Source organism: Pelobates fuscus, chromosome 5 (genome assembly GCF_036172605.1).
Source record: "Pelobates fuscus isolate aPelFus1 chromosome 5, aPelFus1.pri, whole genome shotgun sequence".
Taxonomy (NCBI): domain Eukaryota; kingdom Metazoa; phylum Chordata; class Amphibia; order Anura; family Pelobatidae; genus Pelobates; species Pelobates fuscus.
The window spans coordinates 336,919,442-336,934,267 of NC_086321.1; positions in this window are offsets into that span (position 1 = coordinate 336,919,442).

Below are 14,826 nucleotides of genomic sequence, written 5' to 3' on the forward strand. Positions count from 1 at the left end.
GCTAAAGTAATTTAGGTGACTATAGTGTTCCTTTAACTCAATCCAAAATAAATGAATAAACGTCGCACTCAAAAGAAACACCGACATAATGTAGGTTCCTATGTTTGTGCATTATGCATTTATGCAAAATATGCAAGCAGTACTGCTTTAAGATTAGATCAGAGAACCTGGCAACTGGACAGGAAAGTCGAATTTTGGCAAGAAGTCCATTATTCCAACAGAATTTTGAAAATCAGCTAAAACTTTACAAAAACAGCCTCCCCCCTTTTTTTTTTCTTAAGACTACAACTCATATTGCTCTTGGACTAGTATTCAATAATAAATCAGTTATTTAATAGATTATTATGCTGCCATTTCCATCTGTATCAATACTGAGACAAACTTCAAATATGGGGGGCGGGGCCTGGCCGCCGGCCGGATCAGACACGCTTTGTCTGAGCTCCTGCCTCGGAGCCGAAAATCGGAGCTAACGGCGGGCCATGGGCACCCAACAGCATGAAAATGCGAGCACAACATCACCCATGCGATGGCGATTCCAGGGATACCTGATGGGACCCCCAAAGGCACCAAAGTCACCCGATCGAGGCCTGAGGCCTACGGGCTTGCGCTCGGGCGAGACGGCCGCTCACCCAGTTCTCTGGCCGGCGGTCTGCCACCCCCCCCCCCTCTGGGCCGGGGGGTCATCCCGGTCCCCGCGGGCGACCACCGCCGCACACGGCTACATCTCCACTCTGGCCGAGCGCTATGGAACGGACAGCGCGTACCAAGATGGCCGACCAGCGACTATACGACATAACCACGAGCAGCGCACAACCAAGTCTGGCTGTTACCTCGTGGCGGAGAACTGCCACAGCTCCCTATCCAGGCCCACCTGGTGACATCTGTGCTACCGACGGCTGGGAATGGAAGGAGAGCGGGGGAAGGACAAGACCTCCCTGGGCACTCCCTATCAGACAACGAGGCTGGCACACATAATGGGCCCACCTGGGCTGAAGACCGCCGGGGATGGAACCCCAGAGCACCGACCGCTTATGCTGACTAAGACACACAGCAGCCCCTCCATAGGGGAAGAACTCGGCCTCCCACGTGAGTTACCCGGTTCGCGGACCTGAGGTGCAGGCCTTCACACATGCCCGGGGCGATAGGGGGGACTTGGCCAGACCCTACCCCGCATACTCTCATTTTCCCACTCAACCAAACCAGAGATGTGACACGGGCTGGGCTGGGACTTAACACCCCAAGAAGTATCTACACGAGGCACTGTAACCCGCCAAGACAGCAGTACCACGCCAGACTGCACATATCACCTGAAGCACCAAGGAGACCCCCACCAGCGAAAGCCACCACCTGCCGACCCCTAGCAAGCTGGGGCTGCCTGCAGCACTCACCCTGGCAACGGGACTTTGTATATAGGATCCATACAAGGGCGGTATGACTCTGCCGAACCGAGGCATTGGCTGACCGTGCCAAGAGCCCTCGAGCGAGGTACCCATGCCCCCATCGGGACTAACAGCCATACTCGGCTTGTCAGCGTCATAAGAGGCAAACATCATATGAAGCTCCCTCTTGCATAAGCTATAACCTTAGCATGTAAACCTATATTGTGGTTACTGTCATAATCAACGTTTAACCAAGAGTCCAACGCTAATCCTTACAGCCTATTATCTAAGCATGTAAATGTATACTGTGGTTCCCAACTCTTACCCTTTGCGACAGTTTGGATGCCGGGTATCTATGTTCTATGTAGCCAGCTTACTGTAATAATCAAAATTTTAACTAAGAGTCAAACGCTAATCCTCATAGCCTACAATCTAAGCATGTAGCTGTGTGCTGGGGTTCCCAACTCTTACCCTTTGTGCCAGTTTGTGCACCGGGTATGTATGTTTTATGTAGCCAGCTTACTGTCATAATCCACAGTTACCCATGAGTCAACCGCTAATCAGCCTAGCCCATAATCTAAGCATGTAAACATATACTGTGGCCCACACTACTTACCCTTAAGGCCAGTGATACGCCAGTTATCTAGAATTTATGATGCCAGCTTACTGACATACTCGACGTCTAGCCACAGGTCAAGCATGAATAACCATAGCCTATGTTAATATACTCATACAATGTGCGTTTGTCGTGATTGTCATATTAATATTCATACACTTCTTGAAATACCCATCGTGGCTAATCAGTCGCAAGCTATTAGCTAGCCTAGACCGCTGTCTCTTTGTTCACTGACAAAAGTTTACTGTGTCTAGCCTAGCTGTTTTGTGTCCTCTGTTTATTACCTTTTTTTTCATGTAAACTACATTGTTGAACTTTGATAAATAACAAAAATGTGCCAGACTAACTAATGCCACACATTGTTAAGCAAATGTCTGCCAATTCACCCAGGTGTCGCTGTTGTGGCGTGCCAAGGCTACCTGTTCACTTTGTGCACATCAAAAATAATTAAAAAAAAAAATAAAAAAAAAAAATAAAAACTTCAAATATAATTTAAAATAACACAGCAAAATACCCATTAACATACATGACAATCTTTTTCAGATAAGAAAAAGAAGGGGGTAAGAAGAAGAAGGGGGGAGTAAGAAAAATAGGGGGAAGTAAGAAGAAGAAGGGGGGAGTAAGAAGGAGGGGAGATAAGAAAAAGGGGGGGTAAGAAGAAGGGGGAGTAAGAAGAAGAGTGGGGAGTAAGAAGAAGAAGGGGGAGTAAGAAGGAGAGGGGGAAGTAAGAAGGAGAGGGGGAAGTAAGAAGGAGAGGGGGAGTAAGAAGAAGAAGGGGGAGTAAGAAGAAGAAGGGGGAGTAAGAAGAAGGGGGGAGTAAGAAGAAGAAGGGGGGAGTAAGAAGAACACAGGGAGGAGGGGGTTAAGAAGAACACAGGGGGGGTGAGGAGAACACAGGGAGGGTGGAGGGGGGATGAGAAGAGCACAGGGAGGGTGGGTGAGTGTGAGAAGAGACCACTAAGGGAGGGTGGGGGAGAGCTTTAAGGGACAGCTCTGTAGGACAGGGGGCAAGACAGGGAGCTCTTTCACACTATGCGCGCACACACACACAATGCATCCCTATACATACACAGAAACACACAACGCATCCCAATACATACACAGAAACACACAATGCATCCCTATACATACACAGAAACACAACATGCTTCCCTTACACACAGAGAAACACACAATGCATCCATTACACACACACACAATGCAACCCTTACACACAAAGACAATGCATCCTTTGCACACATACACAGAAACAGACAATGCAAACACACACACACACACACACACACACACTGCTTTTCTTACATACACACAGAAACACAATGCATCTCTTACACTCAATGCACACACATACAGACACACAACTTGCATCCCTTATGCATACAAACACAGATTCACACAATGCATCCCTTATACACAAATACACACTGCTTCCACTGCACACAAACCCACTGCATCACCTGCACAAACTGTTATCCCTATACACTACATACCATAAGCACACATATTAGATCTTCTACAATAACACATAACACATCCCCTACACACTCCACTCCCTGTGAGCGAACTCATGGGTGGGTGGAACATATAAGTGGACTTATGAGTGGGCTTTATGGGCATACTCACCGTCAGGCCCTGGGGCCCAGACCTTGAGCTGTGTAAGGGACCCCAAAAAATGGAGCTGCTTCCAATTCTCCCAGAACATTGAATTTTGTGACCACAGTTGCAAACAGCCTCCAGAGATCCTGTTCTACACCAGACCAGTGGAGCCAAACTGCAGCCCATCATCATCCTCATCTGGTTGTAAGTAGGCAATCTAGTATATTATTAGTGACACTAATCTATAATTTACCTCACATTAAATTGACACTATAGCTTAATGAAGTGGTTCTGGTGTCTATAGCTGGTCCCTGCAGGCTTTTTAATGTAAACACACACTGTGTGCAGCACTGGCGTTAGTTCATATGGCAGATCATATGGGTGGGGCATTGTGATGTCACATGGGGGGGCGGCAAATTTTTATTTTGTCTAGGGCGGCAAAAATCCTTGCACCGGCTCTGATCCTGGGCAGGTGCACCAGTCTACTGGAGACCCACAGGAGGGGAGTGCACTGATTGCACTGCACTCTCCTCCTGCCCAGACCCGTCTTTACCGCAGTGCAAGTGCCCTCTGCCCTTAATTTACAGTGGCTCACACTCACAACAAGCAGTGCCTGGAGCCCTTTGCAGAGACGGGAACAAAGAGGTTCTGCGGCAGCTGGCTGTCCTGCAAGCATTACATTAAACAGCTGTTCCCCATGCAGGCCACAGGTGGCGCTGTGCTGGGAGAATGTGATTACTCTTCACTTCTTCCCAGCCTACAGAGCAGCGCATGGGAGAGAGAGAGGAGGAGGCATGATTTAATCTTACAATAAATCCACTAAGCAAATCTTTATAAATTTGGGGGGATCAGCACTGTTTCCACAGTTTATTGGTGTTTACTCTGATGTCTGTATTAATATTGAGGGCTGTCTAAGTAGTTACATCAGTGTGTGTCGGCAGGGCCAGCCGTTGGGGTGTGCAAGCTGTGTGGTCACGCAGGGTGCCATGACAATAGAGGCACCCAGCGGCCAACACAGCTCACAAGTTGGGTACACCAGCATATTTAATTTAAACGATTCACTGGTGGTCCACTGGTGCGCACCAGCAGTAGGTGCAGTCAGATCATATCCTCTCCCTCGTGGTTCCGGTGCTCAGTTAGTGAGTCAGAGCACAGGCTCAGAGATTCTCAGCCTGCACTCTGACAACATTGAAAAAGTCAGAGCCGTGAAGGAGCGGGTATGGCAAAAAGCTACTGATTAGTATAACATCAATATCCGTTATAAAACCAGGAAAAGGTGGGCATGGATGGTGAACTGATTTGGTGGTGCAATGGGCCTAAGGCTTCCAGCCCTCCCTTGCTGGCAGCACTCATACGTCTATTTCCCAAAGACAACCTCTGGATATGACACTGAGCACGTGCACTCAACTTCTTTGGTCGACCATGGCGAGGCCTGTTCTGAGTGGAACCTGTCCTGTGAAACCGCTCTATGGTCCTGCCCACCGTGCTGCAGCTCAGTTTCAGGGTCTTGGCGATCTTCTTATACCCTGGGCCATCTTTATGTAGAGCAACAATTATTTTCTTTGCCATGATGTGCCATGTTGAACTTCCAGTAACCAGTATGAGAGAGTGTGAGAGCGATAACACCAAATTTAACACACCTGCTCTCCATTCACACCTGAGACCTTGTAACATTAACGAGTCAAATGATACCACGGAGGGAAAATGGTTAATTGGGCCCAATTTGGACATTTCCACTTAGGGGTGTTCTCACTTTTGTTGCCAACGGCTTAGACATTAATGGCTGTGTGTTGAGTTATATTGAGGGGACAGTAAATTTACACTGTTATACAGGCTGTACACTTACTACTTTACATTATAGCAGAGTGTCATTTCTTCAGTGTTGTCACATGAAAAGATATAATAACATATTTACAAAAAATGTGAGGGGTGTACTTACTATTGTGAGATACTGTATGTGTTTGTATATATATATATATATATATATATATATAATTATAAAATTATAATTGTATATAAAATAATCAATAAATAAAACAAACAATAAGATATAGGTGTAAGGGGGGCGGAGCTTGGAGCCTGAACGGAGAGGACGCCATCTCTCAGAGCTCCGGAGAAAAATTAATCTAATCGGCTAAAAACCCAAAGCATCCTACCAGATTCACTGCCCCTGACAAGCGAGGCGGCTACAGCGTAACCTGCAGAACCCACAGATGCCCTTCTTTTCCATCCCGGGCAGAAAACCTCGAAAACTAGGCACCAAGGCCTACCTCACGTGCGGACAACCGTCAGAGCTCGCCTGGGGATTCGATCCACGATACACGCCGGACTGCCACGGACTAACAGAGGCAAGTGAAATGGGGCGAAGGTCGCAAAAGCAACCTGCTCCCAACCCGAAAATGCAGCGAGACATCAGCCTCATGCTGCAAACCTCCTCCTCCCCAATGACTCCGGCGCCCCGAGAGCCATCGCCTACCTCCTCAACGGAGGGAGCCCACGCTGACACTATCCCCTCCAATGCTCACCCTCAAGAGGCAACACTGAGGGCAAGGGACCACCCTGATATGCTCCTCTCCAACACTAACTCCCCGATAGCACCACCGACGGCAGGGGACCACACACCTGCCTCCAAAATCGACATCCAGGAAATGCTCACCGGCCTGCAGAATAACCTGAAACAAATGTGGAAGGCTGATCTAGCAGCACTCACCACGGAGGTACACTCAGTGACAGCCCGCACACAGGCAACTGAAACAGGCCTGACAGACCTGAAACAGGACCTCCACACCCTGAGGGAAACAGTGCTGAACCTACAATCAACACAAGCCTTGATGGCCAGGCAACTAAATACACTGGACGACAGAGGCAGGAGAAAATACAATACAATACAGGCAGGAGAACATACAACTAGAAGAGCTGCCCCATTTCGTCAGGCGCCTAGTGGCGACAGTCCTACCACCCAAGGGGGCCAAACAGTTTGTCTTTGATGGCATATACAGAATAGCAAAATCACCCCGGGCTCCCACGTCAGCGCCACGAGACCTCATCCTCCGCTGCTGCACCATGACTGATAAAATGGGACTAATGGCGGCATTTCAGGGACGGACCCCCTACAAGTTCGAGAACTGTCAACTCTCCCTATTTCAGGACCTAAGCAGAGAAACACTCATATGGCGTAAAACGATGAGACCAATCACAACCACCCTCCAGGAAGCAGGCATTAACTACAGGTGGGCGACGCCAAAGACCCTGTGGATAACTAAAGAAGGAAAACATTATAAAATATCAGACCCCACTGAGGGACCGGCACTGCTAACAACTCTGGGACTACAGACCCGAGGCACGAACACCACCTCCAGCCTCGGACAGGGAACAACGAGAAGCAGAGAAGCATCAGACCTCAGAGGACCACACGAAGATACGACCTGAATCAACACCAACTCCTACCAACCCCGGCCGGGGAAAATGGGACATTTCTAGTTAAACAGTTGGCCCCAACACCCAAGACGAACTGTCCTACCACCAACCGCTACACGGTTACACACACTCCGGAACTCTTTTACTATTACACCTCCTTTCCCCCCCCCCTCCCCCCCAACCCCAGGGTCACAGGGGAACTACATGCAACGGAGCCCTCACACGACCTAAACGTTTCTGCACATACAAACGACACACACAAACAGGGACTCCGTTGGACAGCACAGACGGACCACCATTACATGATCCAACATTGACGTCTATAGACCCGCCCTAGTTGAAACTACTCACGAACGGACGTGTACTGTGCAACTAGACCGTTCACTACTACACCTAGCCTAGCGAGACGCCACACAGCGTAACACCTACACAATTAAGTCATCGACACACGCAATTAGCCTAGCCACTCATAGGGAATATACCCTGAGTATACCTCCAGGTAGAGGACACTAACGACTTCCAAGCCAAAGCCAATAGACCCGACATCCACTACCAACCAACACTAACAGGCTACGCTAGTGGCGCTACTGACTATAGAGCGACATACCCACTTTTATTACCATACGATCACATACCGATACAACCCGACAGTCCTGTTATAACCAAAAATGTGCTTAATGTACCATGCTGAAGTCTTTTTTGTAACGTGATTACAGTGTTGCTAATTTACCATAGCCATTACGGCACAAGTTTGTGAAATTCGTACATTTTGCACTGAAAATAAAGATTAAAAAAAAAAAAAAAAAAAAATGGGTGTAATTTCATTCTAACTGTATTTTGATATTTATATATAATGATATCAAAATAAATTAGAATGAAGTTTTATATATATATATATATATATATATATATATATATATATAAACAGAGAACACATAAAACACAACTCATACAAACAAAAACATTAGAACAGGGCCACAGGGCAACATCACAATATATGCTAAAAACACTTTAATCATTTTACCACAGCACTGAAATTACTGAACTCTGCGGGTTTCAAAACTTCAAAACTATTATGAATTAATTACTTTAGCAAGATAGCTGTGGTGTAAACAGGAAAATGCACAGGTAGAAAATCTGTTAACCGCACCCTGAGGGGTAGGGAGTGGGGAGGGGTCTAATGGCACTCTGCTTCACAGTATTGAGACCAACTTGGCAGTAAAGTGTGTACTAGGTGGTTAGTGTAGAATGGATTGCAGGGGTTAATTCAGTGGTTGCTGGGACTAGCAACAGGTAAGCAGGGGTCTGGTGTCATTAACCCAGTCACTTCAACACTCTCCCCACTGTCTCGGCTGGGCCTATAGCCCACGCTCGTGACAACTCCCTTTAAGAAAGTGCTCCTAATCTCAGCTCGTTACCTGTATAAGACACCTGTCCACAGAAGCAATCAATCAATCAGATTCCAAACTCTCCACCATGTCCAAACCCAAAGAGTTGTCCAAGGATGTCAAGGACAAGATTGTAGACCTACACAAGGCTGGAATGGGCTACAAGAGCATCACCAAGCAGCTTGGTGAGAAGGTGACAACAGTTGGTGCGATAATTGGCAAATGGAAGAAACATAAAATAACTGTCAGTCTCCCTCGGTCTGGTGCTCCATGCAAGATCTCAACTCGTGGAGTTTCAATGATCATAAGAACAGTGAGAAATCAGCCCAGAACTACACAGGAGGATCTTGTTAATGACCTCAAGGCAGCTGGGACCAGAGTGACCAAGAAAACAATTGGTAACACTACGCTGTAATGGACTGAAATCCTGCAGCGCCAGCAAGGTCCCCCTGCTCAAAAAAGCACATGTACATGCCTGTCTAAAGTTTGCGAATGAACAGCTGAATGATTCAGAGGAGAACTGAGTGAAAGTGTTGTGGTCAGATGAGACCAAAATCGAGCTCTTTGGAATCAACTCAACTTGCCGTGTTTGCAGGAGAAGGAATGCTACCTATGACCCCAAGAACACCATCCCCACCGTCAAACATGGAGGTGAAAACATTATGCTTTTGGGGGTGTTTTTCTGCTAAATGGAAACGACATCAAATGGACAGGGCCATGTACTGTCAAATCTTGGGTGAAAAGCTCCTTCCTCAGCCAGGGCATTGAAAATGGGTCATGGGTGGGTATTCCAGCAATGACCCCACACACACAGCCAAGGCAACAAAGGAGTGGCTCAAGGAGAAGCACATTAAGGTCCTGGAGTGGCCTAGCTAGTCTCATAGTTACATAGCTGAAAAGAGACTTGCGTCCATCAAGTTCAGCCTTCCTCACATTTGTTTTTGAATGAATGGATGAATGTCTCACTACCCCTGTCAGATCTCACTCACATCCCACCTCAATTCCCATTTAGATGGTGCCAAGACCGCTTGAAATATCTCGGGATATGGGTTCCTCGTGATCTGACCAACAAATACCAATATAAATTCCAACCAATATTACACAGCTTTTAGAAAAAATATGAAAGATTGGACAGTCCCGCACTTCTTGGATCGGCCAAATTAACAGCTTAAAAATAAATCTGTAGCCTTGCATGCTATACCTCTTTCAGACTATGCCGATTCCACTGCCCAAGGCGTTTGAATTTGGCCTTGACTAAATATGTATGGAAAACAAATGACCCCGACTTAAAGCAGAACAAATTATACTCCCAAAAATCCGATGGGGGCTGGGTCGACCGTCAATCTGCAAACTACTACACAGCCATGCATTTGAGCCGCACTGTGGAATGGCCCAAATTGTCTTTGCAGCAAATATCGCCGGCTCTGATGTGAGGGATGGTTTCAGACCGGATTCCCTCTATTATCTGGCTAAGAGATAACTAGAGACATCTGCCATACTCAATCCCTGATTGGGGCGACTCTCCAGGAATGGCACAGGATTAGGTACAATATATCCCTTACCACCCTGGATGGACCAATAACCGCGAATCCTGCATTTCAGTCTGGCTCTGTAAGTGGTCAACAGGACTAAAGGTGCCCCCTCCATTCTCATTTTGGGTCCCTACCCGCCGCTCAGGGGTGGCGGCCGGAGGGGAGGACAATAGGTCCCCCCATTCTCATTTAGGGCCCCGACCAACTGCTATGGGGTGGGGGCCAGACAATCCCCCCTCATTGTTATTTAGGGCCCCCACCTGCCGCTCAGGGTTGGGAGCCGAGGGGGAGGACAATAGGTCCCGCCCATTGCTATTTAGGGCCCTCAACCAGTGTTCAGGAGTGGGGGGAGGACAATGGACAATAGGCCCCCCATTGTTATTTAGACCCCATCCACTGCTCAGGGGTGGGGGCCAGGGGTGGTGGGAGGACAATAGGACTTTTTTTTTTTTTTTTTTTACAACATTGAACAGCCACAGGCTGCTCACATAGAAACATAGAAACATAGAATGTGACGGCAGATAAGAACCATTCGGCCCATCTAGTCTGCCCAGTTTTCTAAATACTTTCATTAGTCCCTGGCCTTATCTTATAGTTAGGATAGCCTTATGCCTATCCCACGCATGCTTAAACTCCTTTACTGTGTTAACCTCTACCACTTCAGCTGGAAGGCTATTCCATGCATCCACTACCCTCTCAGTAAAGTAATACTTCCTGATATTATTTTTAAACCTTTGTCCCTCTAATTTAAGACTATGTCCTCTTGTTGTGGTAGTTTTTCTTCTTTTAAATATAGTCTCCTCCTTTACTGTGTTGATTCCCTTTATGTATTTAAATGTTTCTATCATATCCCCCCGTCTCGTCTTTCCTCCATGCTATACATGTTAAGATCCTTTAACCTTTCCTGGTAAGTTTTATCCTGCAATCCATGAACCAGTTTAGTAGCCCTTCTTTGAACTCTCTCTAAGGTATCAATATCCTTCTGAAGATAGGGTCTCCAGTACTGTGTACAGTACTCCAAGTGAGGTCTCACCAGTGTTCTGTACAATGGCATGAGCACTTCCCTCTTTCTACTGCTAATACCTCTCCCTATACAACCAAGCATTCTGCTAGCATTTCCTGCTGCTCTATTACATTGTCTGCCTACCTTTAAGTCATCAGAAATAATCATCCCTAAATCCCTTTCCTCAGATGTTGAGGTTAGGACTCTATCAAATATTCTGTACTCCGCCCTTGGGTTTTTACGTCCAAGATGCATTATCTTGCACTTATCCACATTAAATGTCAGTTGCCACAACTCTGACCATTTTTCTAGTTTACCTAAATCATTTTCCATTTGGCTTATCCCTCCTGGAACATCAACCCTGTTACATATCTTAGTATCATCCGCAAAAAGACACACCTTACCATCAAGACCTTCTGCAATCTCACTAATAAAAATATTAAAGAGAATGGGTCCAAGTACAGATCCCTGAGGTACCCCACTGGTGACAAGCCCAAGCTGCGAATGTACTCCATTGACTACAACCCTCTGTTGCCTGTTACTCAGCCACTGCCTTACCCATTCAACAATATTGGAATCCAAACTCAAAGATTGTAGTTTGTTGATAAGCCTTCTATGTGCAACAGTGTCAAAAGCCTTACTGAAATCGAGGTAAGCAATGTCTACTGCACCACCCTGATCTATAATTTTAGTTACCCAATCAAAAAAATCAATAAGATTAGTTTGGCATGATCTCCCTGAAGTAAACCCATGTTGTCTCTGATCTTGAAATCCATGTGTTTTTAGATGTTCAACAATCCTATCCTTTAACATGGTTTCCATCACTTTCCCCACTACTGAAGTTAGGCTTACTGGCCTATAGTTGCCCGACTCCTCCCTATTACCTTTCTTGTGAATGGGCACAACATTCGCTAACTTCCAATCTTCTGGGACTACTCCTGTTATCAATGATTGGTTAAATAAATCTGTTAATGGTTTTGCTAGTACACCACTAAGCTCTTTTAATAGCTTTGGGTGTATTCCATCAGGTCCCATTGACTTATTTGTCTTTACTTTTGACAGTTGAAATAGAACCTCTTCCTCTGTAAACTCACGTGTAATAAATGACTCATTTATCCTTTTTCTTAACTGAGGTCCCTTTCCTTCATTTTCATCTGTAAATACCGAACAAAAATATTCATTGAGGCAGTCAGCTAGACCTTTATCCTCATCTACATACCTTCCTTCTTTTGTTTTTAATCTAACTAATCCTTGTTTTACTTTTCTTTTCTCATTTATGTATCTAAAAAAGGTTTTGTCCCCCTTTTTTACTGACTGTGCTATTTTCTCTTCTGTGTGTGATTTGGAAGCTCTTATAACTTGCTTAGCCTCTTTCTGCCTAATCTTATAGGTCATTCTGTCTTCCTCACTCTGGTTTTTTTTATAATTACTAAATGCTAACTTTTTGTTTTTTACTATTTTGGCTACATCTGTGGAGTATCACAGTGGTTTCTTGAATTTTTTGCTTTTACTGACAAGCCTAATGCAATTTTCTGTTGCCTTCAGTAGTGCAACTTTTAAATAATCCCATTTCTTTTGGACTCCATTTAAATTGCTCCAGTCTGATAATGACTCCTTTACACATATTCTAATTTTGGAAAAGTCTGTTTTTCTAAAGTCTAAAACTTTTGTTTTTGTGTGGTGTGACTCGGTCACTGTTCTTATATTAAACCACACTGACTGATGATCACTGGATCCTAAACTTTCACCTACAGTAATATCTGATACCAAATCTCCATTTGTTAACACTAAATCTGGTATGGCCTCTTTACGAGTTGGCTCCTCAATGACTTGTTTTAGAGACAATCCCAGTAGGGAGTTTAGAATATGTGTGCTCCTGGCACAAGTAGCTATTTTTGTTTTCCAATTTACATCAGGAAGATTAAAGTCACCCATGATGATAACTTCCCCCTTCATTGTCATTTTAGCTATTTCTTCAACTAGTAGATTATCTAACTCTTCAATTTGTCCTGGGGGCCTATAAATCACACCTACACGAGTTACTGTGTGATTACCAAATTCTAACGTAACCCAAACTGACTCTATGTTCGCCTCACTAACCTTTATTAGGCTAGATTTTATGCTATTCTTTACATACAGGGCCACCCCTCCCCCTTTCTTGCCTTCCCTGTCTTTTCTATATAAAGAGTACCCTGGTATTGCTATGTCCCAGTCATTTTTCTCATTATACCATGTCTCAGTAACAGCGACTAAATCTACACTATCAGTTGCCATTATTGCCACAAGTTCATGGATCTTATTCCCTTGACATATGCACCGTCGTTATTCGGCAGGTGCTATTTTAGTTTACCTTAAATAAAACACTGACACCAAATTTATCTGTTGGATTATAACGTCCACAGCTTTATTAATTATTAAATATATAAATAAATAAATTAACAATTTAGGGTCATTGTCCAGCTAACATTATATTACTATCCCCCCGCACAATACCCCTGACAATGACCCTATCTTTTGAACAATAATTAACATTCACTTAACATATAACTAGTAACACACGGCCTACCAGAGAGGCCCCAAAACCATCTGTTAACTGTAGGGGTGTACCCAGACACCCCTACCCCCTAGGTTCGTAGCCACCGAAGAGCTTGAACCTACCAACACTCTAATCCATCTGGCCTACTCCAGCCTAGGCCTTGGCCTGTCCATTCCCAATTCCAGCTAACTCCTGGCTTTAACACGCCCTGTTCCCGCCGCTGTGACCAAACGGGATCAAAACTCAACTATAGGGAGGGAGGGAGGGACAAGTGACAGGTCAGTGCAATTCAGATTAACTGGCTCCTCACTTAAGATGGCCGCCTATTTACACTACCTGACTCCTCCCCTACTTAGCCCCGCCCTAAACCATCCCATAACTTTCCACCTGCCCACTTCCTGGCCTTGTCAAGGCCCACTCCCCTGTTTCACTGTTCCATGGGCTTCATGACATATGCACCGTCGTTATTCGGCAGGTGCTATTTTAGTTTACCTTAAATAAAACACTGACACCAAATTTATCTGTTGGATTATAACGTCCACAGCTTTATTAATTATTAAATATATAAATAAATAAATTAACAATTTAGGGTCATTGTCCAGCTAACATTATATTACTATCCCCCCGCACAATACCCCTGACAATGACCCTATCTTTTGAACAATAATTAACATTCACTTAACATATAACTAGTAACACACGGCCTACCAGAGAGGCCCCAAAACCATCTGTTAACTGTAGGGGTGTACCCAGACACCCCTACCCCCTAGGTTCGTAGCCACCGAAGAGCTTGAACCTACCAACACTCTAATCCATCTGGCCTACTCCAGCCTAGGCCTTGGCCTATCCATTCCCAATTCCAGCTAACTCCTGGCTTTAACACGCCCTGTTCCGCCATAGCACATGACTTGATCCCTTAAGGACATGTGCGCCCCCCACCACCCTGAAACAGGGCCAAGCTAATCCCTTCCTGAAAGCCTAGATTGAGCAAGTCACAACCCACGTCTGACAAGTGTACCCCGTCTCTCCTAAAATAGCCCGGCAGCATGTCCTCCAGTTCCCTATGCCGAACTACAATGCCCCCCACTCGCCGCACAAAGCTCGCCATTGCCCTGTTAACCTTGCCCCTGCATCGAGCCACTGCAGCTGGATCCCTGGCGTGCCGCCACGTGAAACGGGGGACCATTTCCGACCACACCACCACCACGCCAGGGACCAGGTCCAACAGCCGATCAACGTCTCTCTTCATCCGTCTAACCAACTCCCTTTGCGGAATCAGACCCAAATCATTCCCACCCCCGTGTAATAAAACTATGTCTGGTGCAGACTCTCCGGCCAACCTGCTAAACAACGTACTAC